Raw genomic sequence first — 15,419 nt, 5'->3', positions numbered from 1 at the left:
CTTAAGTAAAAACCATCCAGGTGTCTCCAAAGCAACCTGAAGGTGAACACACCTGGATTTCCTTAGTTTATAAATCTGTCTTGGAGGTGAGCAGGCACTGAATGATAGATCTGAAAGAAACTGAGACAAAAAATTAATCCCTTTTCTGCACTCAGTTGTTTCACACCATATAGTTACAAAAAAAAAAAAAAAAAAAAAAAAAGAAAAAAAGAAAAAATTCTACAAACTTGTCATAAGCAATAAGGGCCAGGAGCTGGACTTGAATGATCCTTGTGAGTCAGGATAGTCCATGATTCTATGAAAATCTTGGAGAGAGGCAGCAAAATGAGACACACACGTTTCTTCTGAGCAGACATGGAATACATTGTCTGCTACAGAAAGATTTTCTAGCAAGAACCATAAGGAAGATTTTCCCTGTAGAGCAAGTTCCACTGAGCAGTAGGAAGTGAAAAACCAAGAGGTTTTCCTCTCCCAGTGGCACAAAAGTGTGTTAAAGAACCACACTGAGATGATCCTTCACACATCTGACACCCAAGAAGCAGCAGTTGGGTCCCATTCCATGGTCCAGGTTGCTCTGACATCTTCCCCAGGAACAGCCTGCAGGCCAAGAAGTTGCAACGTGCAATTTCCACAACAAGCAATTCACAAAATTAAATAACCTGCTTCCAGTTCTGGCCAGAAATCATTTCAAGAGCAGTGGAAAAGCCAACAATTTAAATACATCTTTAGCTATCCTCAAAGATAAAGGTTCTTGGAGCAACCTGGATAGTGGAAGGTGTCCCTGCCCATGGGGTGGGACAGGCTTTAAAGTCCCTTCCACTGCCAACTGCTCTGTGATTCTCAGAGGGAACAGAGACGACGACTGTCACACTTGAAGATGATTATTTGTGAAAGCAAGAACTTTGCACAATTTTTATTGCTCTTTCCAAAAGCTGATGGTTCAGAAAGAACGGGCGGGAAAGGCTGAAGAGTCAGCAAATGTGGCTTTGCTTATTTTCATCAAGGAGAGTGGTGGCAATCACGGCTGTAGCAGCAGGACCAGCCCCTTTCCCAGCAATGGATCTCACCTCCTCCCTGGCCATGCCCTGCACATCCCATAAAATACAGCAAGGTGTGGAGTGGTGAGGGAAAATGCAGCACAGGGTGGCACAAGGCAGCTCTCTATCTGTTCTCCTGGTCAGGAAGGAGAACAGCCAAGGACAGCTCAGCCCAAAACAAAGTGTGGCCAAAGGGGCAAATGGAGTGGTTTCATCTGAGGCACATCTGCTCCCTGTGGGCTCTCACGGCTGCAGAGAGGTGTCCTGTGCCTGCCAGCAGCAGGGAGCACAGGGACACCACTGCACCCAGTTAACCCAGTGCATCTGGGACTGCTCATGGGCACCTCACCCTTGCCAGACCAGCTGTGAATGAAGATGGAGGAGGATAAAGCCCAACAAGGCTCAGGTGAGTTCCTAAGCCAGACTGTCCCTGTCAGGACATGTTCAGCTGCTCTGGGCAGGACAAAAACCGATCTTATTCCATGTTCACTCCCCAAAATTCAGCCACCAGAATGGCCTACCCCTCAGCCTGCCAGAAAACAGCAGGAAAAGCGGCTGAACTCAGAGACTGGAGAAGGTTGGAAGGTTTCCTGAGGGGAGAGTTGTTTCAGTGAAGGAAAAGGAATGAAGAATTACAGCCATGAAATGAAAAATGTAGGTCCCTCCTCTGTCCCCCACCACAATCATTGACCACATCCCACCTCCCCACAGAAAACACAAAACCAGCCCAATTCTTCTGCTAAAGATTCAGAAAAGTTCCACAATCTTTTATCTTTTTTAATAAGCCAGCCTGTAAGAGGAGCAATCCTCTTGTAGCTGATGACTAGTATTTACATTTGTAATAATATATTTCAAGAGCATAACTAATAGCCTGCAGTAATTTAGTCAACAGAATTCCTCCATTTGATGTCCCTTTGGAGAAATTATGAAACAAACCCTAAACAGATGCTGACAAGCTGTTCCCAAACACGGATGTAACATAATTTTTAAAAACTGCTTAACTAATCAACATTTGAAAGTAAAAGTACTGCTTGTGACCTGCATTATCATGCAAACTGTGTATTATTTTTCCATTCTAAATCCAGAATTCATTATCATATTTGATTTATCATGCACAGCTCTACAAACCTTATTTACCCTCTGGCTTCTCAGCCTTCACAGCACTCTCATAATTTAATACATCATCTGTATCTTTGTTTTCCTCATCTCATCAAAATATGACCCACTCATCAACACAAAAAAAACCAACACCCAAACCAAAAAACAACCAACCAACAACAAAACAAACAAAGAACACCTCCAAAACAATTTTAAAACTATAAATCCCAAAGCTACTGCTGAAGCAATGCCCACAATTACTCCTGTGGCCCAAGTACAAGATGTTTGACAAAGATTTATTGTTAGAAATCGTTTCAAAGCAAGGGGAAATTGATAACATCCCTTGTTAGTTTATGACAACGGTTGATTACCTTCAGTCAAATATTTACAGCTTGTTTACAATTTCAACATCAACAATTTTGACTTGCAGTCATTTTATTTTGTTCCACATCTGACTGCAAGAATGAGGCCCTCAAGCACTAAAAAAAAAAAACCTGCATCAAAAAGATCACCCTGCTAATTACTTTTTCTGCTTGTGTGAAGCGCGTTGGAGCTCCACAGCTTATTGTTAAAGTTTTACTATTAAAAATATCATTTTAGCTCTGGATAAGAGCAACTGTGATGTGAAACACCTAGGTATTCAAAGGGAGCTTCCAGTCTTCCCATTTTCCTGTTCTTTCTGGTTTTCCACCCTTTTCATATCCATCAACCCTCTAATTCAGGCAGCCCAATTTCCAGTTCCTCCTCACCTCAACAGCCTGATGAGTCTGGCAAACAAGGACTCCAACAAACCCACTCCATCTTCCCAATTGTTTGAAGCTTACAATACATCTGACCTGAAGGACATTTCAGGAATCCTCAAATAACAAAGAATTGCCACCAGAGCTGCTGGTGACTGGCCCAAGCAGATAGATTTTAGGTAATAGTGATTCCAACCAGGCACTTCCAGGAATAAAAACCCGGTAAGCTCTTTAATGCAAGCAGGACAAAGCCTGTACCTGTTGCAGCAGCCCTCTTGCTAAAGGGTAGAAATGAGCCAAGGCACAGACTTCTTGTTTATCACAGCATGAAAAGGGGCCTGGTTTATTCCTCTTCACAGCTCAGCCAGCCTGACTCCAACCATTCCCTGACTCTGGCTGCAGCAAGTTCCTCCTTTAGGTTTCCCCTGCAGCCCCTGACTGCTGGTTATTTCCTGCTGAACTCTGACTGCAGGGATCAGTGTGCAGGCTGTGACTGCAGCTTTTACCCAGCCAGGCTGTGACTGCAGGTTCCAACAGGCTCTGACTACAGCCCCAGACTGACCTCACACCAGTGATTCTCTCTCCTCAGAATCCTCCTTCATCCTTCTTCCGTTCATGATCCTCCCCTCACGAGCTACACCACTCCCTTTTATCTCCCTTTTACCACACTCATCCTTAGTGGATACAGCTGAGACTCATCAGGGTGAGGCTGTATTGATTAATTAACACAGCTGTCCCTTATCAGGGGTGAGGTCACCTGTACTCCCTTTTCCAGCCACCAGAATTCTGCCTTTCCTTAATTACAGCCCAGGAATGTGCTGAAGGTTCATCTGTAAGAATGGTAAAGGGCAGAAAGCCAAGGCCAAGTTTTGAGGAGAACCTGTCTGTTGGTAATAAAAACTAATAATAAATTGCTGGCTCTGTCATGCATTAATACAGGGATCTACAGGGAAGCCTTGGAAAGGTTGTGCCATTTCCTCCGGCATCAAAGCTACCAATCCAATCATATAAAGGAATGATAAACAACAAACAAGCAGGAAGGGAGCAAAAAAAACCCCCAAACACCAAAAAACCCTAAAATTACACAAACCTTTGACACAGCTAAAGAGAAAAGAAAGGGAAAAATCCTCGCAGCAGTTGTAACCATGTGGACAAAATTCCTGCTTTTCTGTATGTATGGTTATATTCCACCAAATATACTACTACTACTACTACTATACTACTACTCTTTATTTACTATCTACTGGCACATACAACCTCTTTGCTTCATAAACCCACATCAGACTACAGCTGCAACCATTGCAGCAGTAAATATTTGTGTCCAGGAGCATTTTCACTGAAACTGGTCCAGCCAAAGTTGTATGAACTACAGGTCTCTACTACTATGATCCAGTTTTTTCCAAATATACACAGAATAGCAAAACCCACCGGAGGGAAAAAAAAAGCCTTAGAGAGGGAAAACATCCCTTATTTTTGTAATTCTACATCTAAAAGCAAAACAATAACGGGGGAAAAAAACCAAAACCAAAACAAACAACAAAAAAAACCAACCAACCAACAACAACAACAACAAAAACCCAAACAAAAAACAAAAACAAAACACCTCAGCACATCCAGATTCAGTATAAATCCCAATGCTGGATGCTTGAAGGAGGGAAGAAACAAAAGAGCTTTTTCAGAGAAGGGGAATATTCTGAGTACTTAGGGAAATTGAGATATTTTCTGGGTTTCCATAAAAAAAATATGACACTAAAAATCCAAAATACAGGTCCAGGACAACAGAGATGAAGGTGAAGTGTATCATAGGTTTGTGTTTTCTTAATTTTTTTTATTGTCGTTTTGCATTCAGTCACACTTATGGATCCTGCAACCTGCTCTCCCATACAGGGGTTATTCCCATCAAGGTGCAGGAGTCTTGAGGAAGAGAAAGAGCAGAAGGAAAAGCCCTGGACCTGGGCAGGAGCAGCCCCAGGAACCAGCACAGCAGGGAGGGACCTACTGGAGCAGCTCTGTGGGGAAAGACATGGGGGACACGGAGCTGTCCCCGGGCCAGCAGAGTGTCCTGGGGCACACGGAGCTGTCCCCGGGCCAGCAGAGTGTCCTGGGGACACGGAGCTGTCCCCGGGCCAGCAGAGTGTCCTGGGGACACGGAGCTGTCCCCGGGCCAGCAGAGTGTCCTGGGGCACACGGAGCTGTCCCCGGGCCAGCAGAGTGTCCTGGGGGACACGGAGCTGTCCCTGGGCCAGCAGAGTGTCCTGGGGGACACGGAGCTGTCCCCAGGCCAGCAGAGTGTCCTGGGGGACACGGAGCTGTCCCCGGGCCAGCAGAGTGTCCTGGGGGACACGGAGCTGTCCCCGGGCCAGCAGAGTGTCCTGGGGCCAAGGAGGCCAATGGGATCCGGGGCAGCAGGAGGAGCAGTGGCAGCAGGGCAGGGAGGGACGCTGCCCCTGTGGCAGCCCTGGAGGCACCTCTGGAGTGCTGTGCCCAGCTCTGGATCCTCAGCACGGCAGGGCCAGGGAGCTCCTGGAGCGGGGCCAGCGGAGGCTGCGCAGCTGAGGAAGGGCCTGGAGCATGGGGGTGCCCAGGAAAGGCTGAGGGAGCTGGGGCTGCTCAGCCTGGAGAGGAGCCCCAGCTGAGAGGGGCCCTCAGCCCTGGGTGTCCCTGTGTGCAGGGAGGGCTCCCAGCAGGGCCCAGGCTCTGCTGCGGGGGCCCAGCAATGGCCCCAGAGCCACGGGCAGGGCCTGAGCCCAGCAATTCCCCCTGCACACGAGGCACAACTTCTTCCCTGGGCAGTGCCCAGCCCTGAGCACATTGTCCACACAGCCTGGGGGCTCCTCCCTGGGGCTGCTGCACAGCTCTGTGCACACAGTGCTGTGCCCTGTGCTCTGGGATGGCCCTGCTGGAGCAGGGAGGGGGCACCAGGTGCCCGCTGAGCTCCCCTCAGCCTCACCCAGCCTAGGATTTTGTGAGAAAGGAACACGACTCTCCTGGTGAGCATTAGGGAGTGAGGACTTTAGAGAAACCCCCACCACAACACAATGCTCAGGGACAAGATAACTCAGGCTGCCTGAATGTGTTCCCAGTGAGGCAGCTCATGAATATGAACAACACAACAGTGTCACCACCGCACCAAATCAAACTTCCAAAGGCTGCAAGGGAAAGAAACAACCACTGAAATTAATAAATATCTGTTTTTCTGGAACTCTGTCTCTGCTGCCCCAAAAGAGTTACATGTGTAAATGATACACAGACCCTGTAAAAGGGTATCCATTTCCTCTCTAGTTTCAACCATTTCTCCTCTAATGTGCACCTATTATATTTGTCAATCTTACAATCACGAGAATTATTGAGGGAAGAGATGCAGCATTTTCAACCAGCAAAATTCCAAAGAAAAAGCTTTCTCTTGGCAGCAAATGTTTGTGGATTTTGGGGATGTGGATCATCGCCCTAAGGGTTCTTTTAACACAATAATCTGAAACATTGTGTTTAGGTTTAGTTGAGCTTTTCCCATCTGCAGAAGGAGCAGCTTTGCTTTATTTGCAGATTTACCAGGTGATACATCTATCCCAAAACATTAACTGGAAATGAGAGCTATAAAGCAGCTGATGGTTGGGTTTTCTGATTAAATGCAAGGTACAGGCTCATATCTGCTCTGTACACTCACAGCAAGCCAAGAACAGACACAGCGGAGAGGAACAGATCTTATCCCCCTCCACAAGCACCAACCCATTCTATCCACAAACTATTGTCCTTCTGGAAGAGATGTGCTTTTGATGAACACAAAAAATCCCCTCCTGCCAAATTCTCCCGCACTGCAGTGGCTGAGGTATGTATTTGCTTGTTTCAAGAGTGATCACTGCTTAATTTGAGAATTATCTATAGGAACAGCCAATGAGCCCTCAGAGACAGCTCAGGCTGTGGCGTTTACATTTCCTTTCCTGAAAATACTGAAAAGTTTGGACTTGCCAGCTGTCTCTGCTCTTTGTGCAGGGAGCATCAGTTCCACTCAGAAATGCAGTTGTTCCTCTCATCTCACACAGGTGGTACTGTGGAAACACAGATTGGTTTGGGAGGGTTGGGATTGGTGGAACTCATCCAGTTCCACCCCAGGGACACCTGCCACTGTCCCAGCCCCATCCAGCCTGGCCTTGGACACTGCTAAGAGTGGTGAGTCCATGGGAAACAAACCTGGATGATTGTACATTGTACATTGATGTACAGCTGCTTTTCCAAGGGATGGCACATTCCTAAAAAAAATCCCTGTATTTTCCTCCCCTCCCTTCTTTTTCTTTTTTTTTTTTAAAGTTACGTTACTGGGAAAGTTACTCACAAAAGCCAGGAGCCTTAAAACAAGAGAAACCTTCCAATTAGGGCAGACAGACCCAAAACCACTTCAACCCAAAATCTGAGGCAAGAAACGTGCCCACGGCTGAGAGCTCCCAGAGACATGAAAAGCTTTCCAGAACTGCAACAACCCAAACGTGCATTAGGCAGACACTCTCCACAACAACAACAACAAAACAGGACCAGAATTCAAGAAGAGGAGCAAGCTGAAGAATCAATATTTATAGGAAAAGAAAGGTAACTGGAAAAAATACTGTAAGGAAGCAGCAGCTGGGTCTGAGGATTACAAAATAATAAGAAAGTAACAACAACCTGAACAACCGTAACAAAACTCCTGAAAAGCAGGATCTGTGGTGAGAAGGAAGCATGACGTCCACTGCTACAGGTGGGAGGAACAGCCACTCCAAAGGTTTCCTCTAAAATTGTCTTTTCTTTCAATTAACCATCAGTTTTCTGCATCACATCCCAGAATGGCTCAGTCTGAAGAAGCCCTCGAAGATCATCAAGTCCAACGTTTCCCCCAGCACTGCCAAGGCCACCCATGTCCCTTGTGCCACATCCACACTGCTTTTAAATCCCTGCAGGGATGGTGACTCAACTTCATACTGCAAACACAAGATGCTATTTGAAGTGCATCAATAAAACCATGTTAAAAACCAACAGATGGGAGCTGGAAAAAAAGAAATGTTTTTTTTTGGTTCTGCCTTTCCTGGAGCAGCACCTTATTTCCACAAGGACGAAGATCCAAACAACAAATCCACAAATCCTGCCACACAGTTTGCAGGAGGACTATTATTACCTTCAGCTTCCTTGCATGAGATTTAAATTAGCAGATTCAATTAGGCTTGTGCAAAATAAAATCCAAGACAACGCTCGTATGGGTATTTCCTTTTCACAACCTGTTATTCCCAGTAAAAGCAAAAAACTCCAACCCCCTGATTAAACTAACAGTGGAAATTATGTTCCTTTTTAAAGGCACTAATTAGGTTTCTGTGGAATGCTGCAGGGGGACGGGTGAAGCCATCCAATCTATGTGGATTTCACAGTTCATTTCCAACCTCAGCCAAACCCCAATTTATCTCATTAGAGAACAATATTTCAATCTCTCTTTTTTAGCCATAAACCAAAGCCAGCACATTTGATGCTCCAGCTCCAAACCAGCAGTGGGAATTTGTGGGGAAAACACGGAACCCTTCATTGGCAGGGATATCCCAGGGTGACAGTTACTGTAAGCAAAGCAAGAGGCAGAAGCCACCTCGTCTGAAGCACTGGTGGCTGAGCCTGTGTTGCTGCAGATGCTCCAAGCCTGAACCAGCTTGGAAAACTCTGCAAGAGCAGGACAAACTCTAACAATCTTCTCCCCAGAAATCATGGATGTGTGTGGTAGAACTCCTGAGCTTGCCCAGCAATCTTCACATTCCTGAATTTCCACATTTCAGACCAACTTGTCCAGTCCACAGTCTCAGCCTGAGAAGAGCAACTTCTGGCCAAGTCCTCAAAACTGCAAAAAAAAAAAAAAAGGTCCTGCACAAATGGGCTCAAGGGCAGCATCTGCAAGGCCTCAAGGGGAGTTTTACTGTCAGAGAAATTTGACAGAAGAGCAGGAAAGCTCAAGACTACTTACAGGAAGCCTCTGCCTGGACGCAATGGAGGAACAGAAAGTATGGAGGGGAAAAAACTCCACACCCCAGAAACCTGAGGCAATCAGTGAGATCCAGGAGCCAAGCACACACCTCTGGTGGTGCTGAGCAGCTCTTCAGCTCAGCAGCCTCCTCACCTCTGTGAAAAGGTCCCAAACCCGTGCCTTGACTCCAGAAAGGGATGAGAAAACCTCTGAGGTCAGCTAAGAATCTGTTATAATTAAGGTCACAAGCCAACTGCTACATCTCAGATTTGGGGTTTTACCTTTAGAGCTGCATGGTAGGAAGCCAAAGAGGTGAAAACCCCAAAAGCCTGAAGCCAAGGGTTAAATCCATCCAGCTGCTGACTTTGGCAATGCTGATGCTAATGCCAAAGTATTAAGTAAAGGGCAAACAAATAAAAATACACTGTAACTGCAAGTCAATACCTTAAAATACAATAAAAAGAGCAAAACAGAACAAACAAATCGGTTCAATAAGTTTCATGTCCTTTTCAAAACTGTTCCCTTATTAATATGACTAATAAAGTCTGGCTACAACAAAGCAATAACCCGTGCATGAAAAATGGGGAGCATAAATGCAGTTATTGTTTGGAGAAATCAGGGTACACACACTTAAGAAGCCCACAAGAGCAAAATAAAGTTTTGTTCACAACAAGAATGTTAATTCTGAATTAATTCATTGCCATTTCCTTTAATGGGCTCATCAGATTTAGGCTCATATTTATGACACCTGAGGAGGAAACCAGGTGCATCAACCACTCAAGACTTAGAACACCAATTAACCCTTTGGTTAATTTGATGATAAGCCAGCAGACAGCACAATGACAAAGTAACCAAGGCATTTTTTAAAATTTTTTAAAGCAAACCTTCAGCTGCCTGCATCCTTCCCAGAGGAGGCACTTGGGCTGGAGCTGGGAATGAGCCCTGCCATCAGCCCCTGCTCCCAGGCACAGCCTGGGTGATGTTTATAAATACACATATGCTGCACTGAGCAGACTGCATCTCCTTCAGGACACAATCCAGGCTTCCAGGCACACACGGAATACACGGCCAGATTCTCTCCTATTACCTCACCATCTGGTGCTGTTGTCTGAGAGCTGCAGGTTTGAAAAGCATGCACAGAACACATTTGGGTGTGAGTTCCTGTGTGCGTTGTCTGGGACTCACCTAATTACCTTCAGAAATTCCTGCAGCTCTCTCCCCTCGTGAACACACGTTCCTATCAATCCCTCGAGGTGTTCTCTGAACAAACTCCACGCTGCTGAGTTGCCCTGCTGTGCTTTGGGGTGATTCACACCCATGGGGGTTGCACAGAGCTCTACACGCTGCTTTTGGACTCCTGCAGGCTCCAGCATTCCAGAGCAGAGCTGGAAGCTGAGCTTTACCTTCCTCTGCGCCCCCACGCTCCCACCGTGGCCAGCTCAAGTTGTTCTTTGCAAAGACCTGAAAAAACCACGGTGCCACTGCAACCCCTGAAGCCTCCACTCCCCAAAACCTCCAAGTCACTGCACTCACCAAAGTCTCTGCTGCTGATTCCATCTGCACTCACAGTGACCCCAAGCATCGCTGGGCTTCCCCAATAGTTAAGAAAAATATGAAGTGCCACCAAAACCCACCTACAAGTGATGCTCTCAGCAAGGCCCCTCTCCATGCTCCTCACACCCACAGAAGTGAAGCCTGAGAACCAGGGCTGCTCCAGCCAGCAAGAGGGAAATGTCACCCATCCCAAATACAAAGGTTTCAATCATTAACATCATTAAAAAAAAGAAATCAAAGGCACATCTCTCCCCCTCAAACATGTCGGGGGTGGAAAGCTATTTTAAATATCCACTAAGACTGGAGAAAATACTTTTCATAGGATGCAGTGATCTGGCTTTAAACCATTTCTTTTAAATTAATTAAACTGCAAGCAGAAAAAAACACTAGCTAGGAGACTCGCTTCAATTTCTTTCTTTTTTTTTCTAGATAGTTTGTGCAAGCTCTTTGTCAAGTTACATCCACAACAAACCTGCTCTGATACCCAAATTTCAGCTACAAGAGATAGGAACATCAAAAACCAGAGAAAAGGTACTGTTTAATTGCTTCTGCAATTCTCCAATTAAAAAAAACAAAAAAACCAACTGCCAAACAAACACATGCTTGCAATGGAAGGAAAAAAACAAGTTTGGAAACGATCTCATTTACTCATTAGAAGTTGAGTCCAAACTGCTTTGAAGTCTGAGCTCTACAATTTCAAGTTGGGAGGGGAAAGACAGAAAAGGGTTTGCTGTTTCCTTTTCATTTTTTTAACCAGCGTCTTCAGCAGCATTTATCAATTCTAAATGCAAATTAAGCTGGGCTTAATTTTGCATTTGTATTCCAAAGGCTGATTGCCACATGCTAGAGTAACAAATAACACAGGAGATCTTAGGAGCTCGAGAAAGAGAGCAGATAACACAGACCTACATTTCTAAGACTTAAATTAGATTCTGTTCACACTATCACAGACACAAAAATTAAAAGCCCCAAGAAGGTTTGAATACAGAAACTGGTAACTTATCTCTTTTCATAGGAGTAGGAACTACTCCAAGTGGAAATTTTACTCCTCCCTTAACATTTCAACTCAGGTAAGCATAGCAGTGTTTCAAACTTAAACACTTCACATCCCCCAATTTTCTCACGCACATAAAACCAAGAGGCAAAATCTCTTTTAAAAGGCTTCCACTTCTTTCTCTTGCCCATTAGAGCAACCCCACACTTCAGCAGGAACCCAAACTTCAAGAGTTTTTAAAAATTATTTTAAAATTCCTCCCAGCAGAAGGAACTCAGGTTTCCAACTCATGCTTTAAGCATCTTTCTTTTAATATTAAGATATCAGTTTTCCTCCTCCCTTCTCCCACAGCTGAACAGACAGAGCCCTACCAAACTTTCCAGCACACTCCAGCTGGTTGGGGTTTTTTGGGGAGAGGAGGAGAGTGAAGCTGCCACAGGTTTCTGTCATTCCATTCTCACCTGGCCCAGCAGGTTTCTCTCCAAGGATACAAACCTGCCCTTCATAGTCACTCATTTTATTCCCTGCTCAGTCCCTTCCTTTGAAATAAAGTTTAAAACCTGCAGGAACTGACCAAGAAAACCAGGAGCCAGGAGAATCAACTCTCAGCAGACTAAGCCAGAGAAATCAGCTGCCCCAAAAAACCTGAGGGGTGGCTGTGAAGCTTGGATCGTGCTTTGACAGCACTGAAAAGCACAGATGGAAAGTTTGCCTTTAGATTCTCCCGCTGGGCTTGTCCCCAAAGCCTTTGAAAGCATCCTGTTGGTTTTACAACTAGAAGACAAGATAATCACTCTGACAAATGGTAACATTTACATTTGGGACATTAATTCACTCCTGAGCACATCACCTGTCTGCCACTTCACTCCTACACCAAGTCTGAGGCCCTAAAGAGCAGAGATTTAAGCCCAGCCTTGTTAAACCTCTGAATTCAGCTCCTGCTTCACCCTGGCAAAAGGCTGAGAGAGCAGTTTTCACCTTTTCCTCTGCCACATTTACCCTATAAACCCATCCAAGCATTCCCTGCTCGACTCTGTGGTGTATTCTTGACTTAATTCATGCTGGAAAACATTCCTAGAGTTCAGTGGGTGAATTCTCCCAGGAAGGCTCATGTGTTCTTTCCAGAGGAGAGCGTGCACAAAGCAATTTAACCTGGATTTTCCTTCATAAAATTCATGCAGCAGCTTCTCATTTTTTTCAGCTGCCTGCATGGGAGTCAGGGCCATTCCCTAAAACCCAGGAGTTCTGGAAATCTGGATATCAATGAAAGTGTTGATATTTGCTTTATTCTCACTAACCAATTATTAGAAGCTGCTCAGCAGCTGAAGAGCTCAGAAACCAGAGAAAACCACCAAAGGAGTCCTCACCACAACCTCAGGGCAACTTGGGGTTTATTTGGAATTTGTCCGTGAATAATTGAGTTTCACAGAAGTTAAAACTTCTGTCCAAAAATACAGGAACACAAAGCAGGATTTGCAAAATGTCAAATCCATAAATCCTGAAAAGCTGTAATTTGTTTCTTCCCAGCCTTTGGGAATTAATGGGATTACTAAAAGCAACGTATCAAGAATGGGAAAAGATCAAGCCTTCATTAATTTATAGAGCAACTGATTAAGCAATATTGCTGCTCTACAGACTAACACTAACATTTAACAGGCTGTTAAATAACTCTCATTTAAAAAATACTGCTCCACAGTGGTAACCTTTGAAAAATTTAGGATTAACCCAGCATGCAACTGCATCACCAGCTACTGGGCAGCAATCCACAGGAGATGAGGGCTGGATAGGGCTGGAAAAATTGCAGGTGATGTTTTGTGAGGAAGACTCTGTTAGTCCCTAAACAAATGGATTGCAAAGTGTAATTTCCTTAAGTCCTGATGGGACAGGCAGTCCAAAAAACCCTGATATTTTGAGGTGAATGCCACCACAAAGGTTTGGTTCACTCCCAGCTCCAAAGCTCCTGCCAGCCACAACTCCAGTCATCAAACTGGGAAGAGCTGGGCAGCACCTGAGGCTCAGGCTGCATTTAATACCCCTAGGGAAGGTACCACCCCTGCCTGTGCAGCAAATTGGTTTGCACAAAGAATATACAGAATTCCAAACCAGCAGAGGAAGCAGGGTGACCTCGGGGAGGTGACCCAGGGCACTGCGTGTCACCCTCAGGTGCTGCAAGGACTGAAGGAGGAAGGCAGCTCCTCTTCCTCAGCTGGTTTTTCAGGTCTTGTGCTAATCCCAGGCTACAAAATGACAAGAAAATTCAAGAATTTACAGATCACCTATGGCAAAAACTCCAGGGAATGTGCAGCCATCGCTCTGAAAAGAGATCTTTGAGCATCCAGCCCAAAGTCAGCTGGCACTTGAGTGCTCAGTGGTCTCAGAAACACCAAAATAAACACAATTCCACATCACTGGATCTTCAAGAGAAATTCCTGCCAAAACAGGATTTACTGAGATGCAACACAGGATTTTCTGAAACACCTGCTTCCCATGTGACATCAACACCTGACCAAAAAAAAAGCCCAAATTCCCAAGTTAGACGAGTGACAGAACAGATAAAAATGTTCCATTTCTTTCCAACAGGTTGGATAAGAGCCAAAAGATGTGCAAGCATCCTCACTTCACAGATAAGATGCTGTAGCAGCAGCATCCATGGGGTTTATTTCATTTTCCTTTCCTTCTTTTCTCTCCTTTAAATGCAAACCCCACTGTCTGAGTAACACACAGAGAAAAGTGAGCTTGTGGTAACCCCAGCCACGGCTTCTTGCAGCAGTGTTTGAATTCCAGTCCCAATTAGGGGCAGGAAGAGAGTGTCTGTACCCCGGGGGAGGATTCACTGCTGCAGGGTGGAGTGATTCACATCTGCAGAACTCACTTTGGGGTAGCATAAACCCAAATAAATTGGATTAAACGCCAATATGACTGAAAGTAAGCAAAGAAAGGAGCCTCTGCAGTGGGGTTTAAATGTTGAATTCCCATGACTGACAGGTGGGAACCCAAGACAGGACTCACCAACACCAAAATCAGCTCCTAAAGAGGCAGAAGGGGGACAGGGAAAAGAGGGGATTCGAAGTGCTGGAACAGAGTGCAATTTGCACTGAGATCCAGCCAGGAAAAATAGCATGGCTATAAATAGGAGTCTGCTGTATATTGCATGAACTGTGCTGAGGTCCTGGAAGGAAGCAAAAGCTGTAGTTGGAGCCTAAAACCATCTCAGGGAGAGAATTTGGGTGTGCAGAGCCAAAGAAGAGAGGGGAGCACAAGGTGAAGGGGGAGGCACCATCCCTGCTGCCATCTTTGCTGTGCCCTCCTCACTCCCACGTTGGAGGAGACCCTGTTGAATTCATCAAAATAATTTTCCTGCAAAATTAGAAACCCCTTGGAAGGAAGAATAACAAGAGAGAGAGCTCAGGAACAGCAGGGTTTCCAAATGAGCTTCTCAGATTGCTGTGCACAGATATAGAACAAAGATTTAACCACCTGCTTCCACTGTGAGCCACAAAGCCACCTGGCAACATCCACATAGAAGATTCACTCCATAACTTTATATAAATACAGGGCATAGTGCTTGGAACAACAGATATTGCCTTAAAAACAAGTGTATCACATTTTCTCAGGAGCTACAACACACAGAAATGCAACAGGAATATCTGAGAGCAGCTCGTGGGACTACAGAACCCCTCATTTTTCCAGGCAGGGAAACTAAATTCCATCTGAAAGGCATCATCAAAATTGCTTCTGATCTAATTTAAAGGATTACCTAAAAACCTAATAATCTCCAGTTGTAATTAGATAAATTGCATACTCAGATTGATTAAGCTTGTCATTTACAGCAAGAGCCCACATTCCTCTTGTCTGTAACAAGAATGCTCCATTGGAACATCCTTCCATTGGGAAAGCTCCATCAGTCAAAGCTAAGGAGCCAATGGGAGGTGAATTTTTAATGCAGGGATGGATTAAAGTCTTTGGAATTGGCCTGAAAAGGTGTTTTTGCAATGATTTGTTTCCCTTACGTTTAAAAAGCCTCTTCC

At 45.1% G+C, this 15,419-nt stretch overlaps 1 protein-coding gene across 1 annotated transcript in view; it reads right to left on the bottom strand.

The window, feature by feature from the left end:
- Positions 1 to 15,419, bottom strand: part of PCDH15 (protocadherin related 15) — a 640,425-nt gene that overhangs the window by 301,357 nt on the left and 323,649 nt on the right. The gene's annotated exons all lie outside the window — the stretch shown is intronic.

This window comes from Prinia subflava, chromosome 9 (assembly GCF_021018805.1).
Source record: "Prinia subflava isolate CZ2003 ecotype Zambia chromosome 9, Cam_Psub_1.2, whole genome shotgun sequence".
Lineage (NCBI taxonomy): Eukaryota > Metazoa > Chordata > Aves > Passeriformes > Cisticolidae > Prinia > Prinia subflava.
The sequence above is the reverse complement of the archived record's forward strand: the minus strand, read 5'-3'. Positions and strand labels throughout refer to the sequence as shown.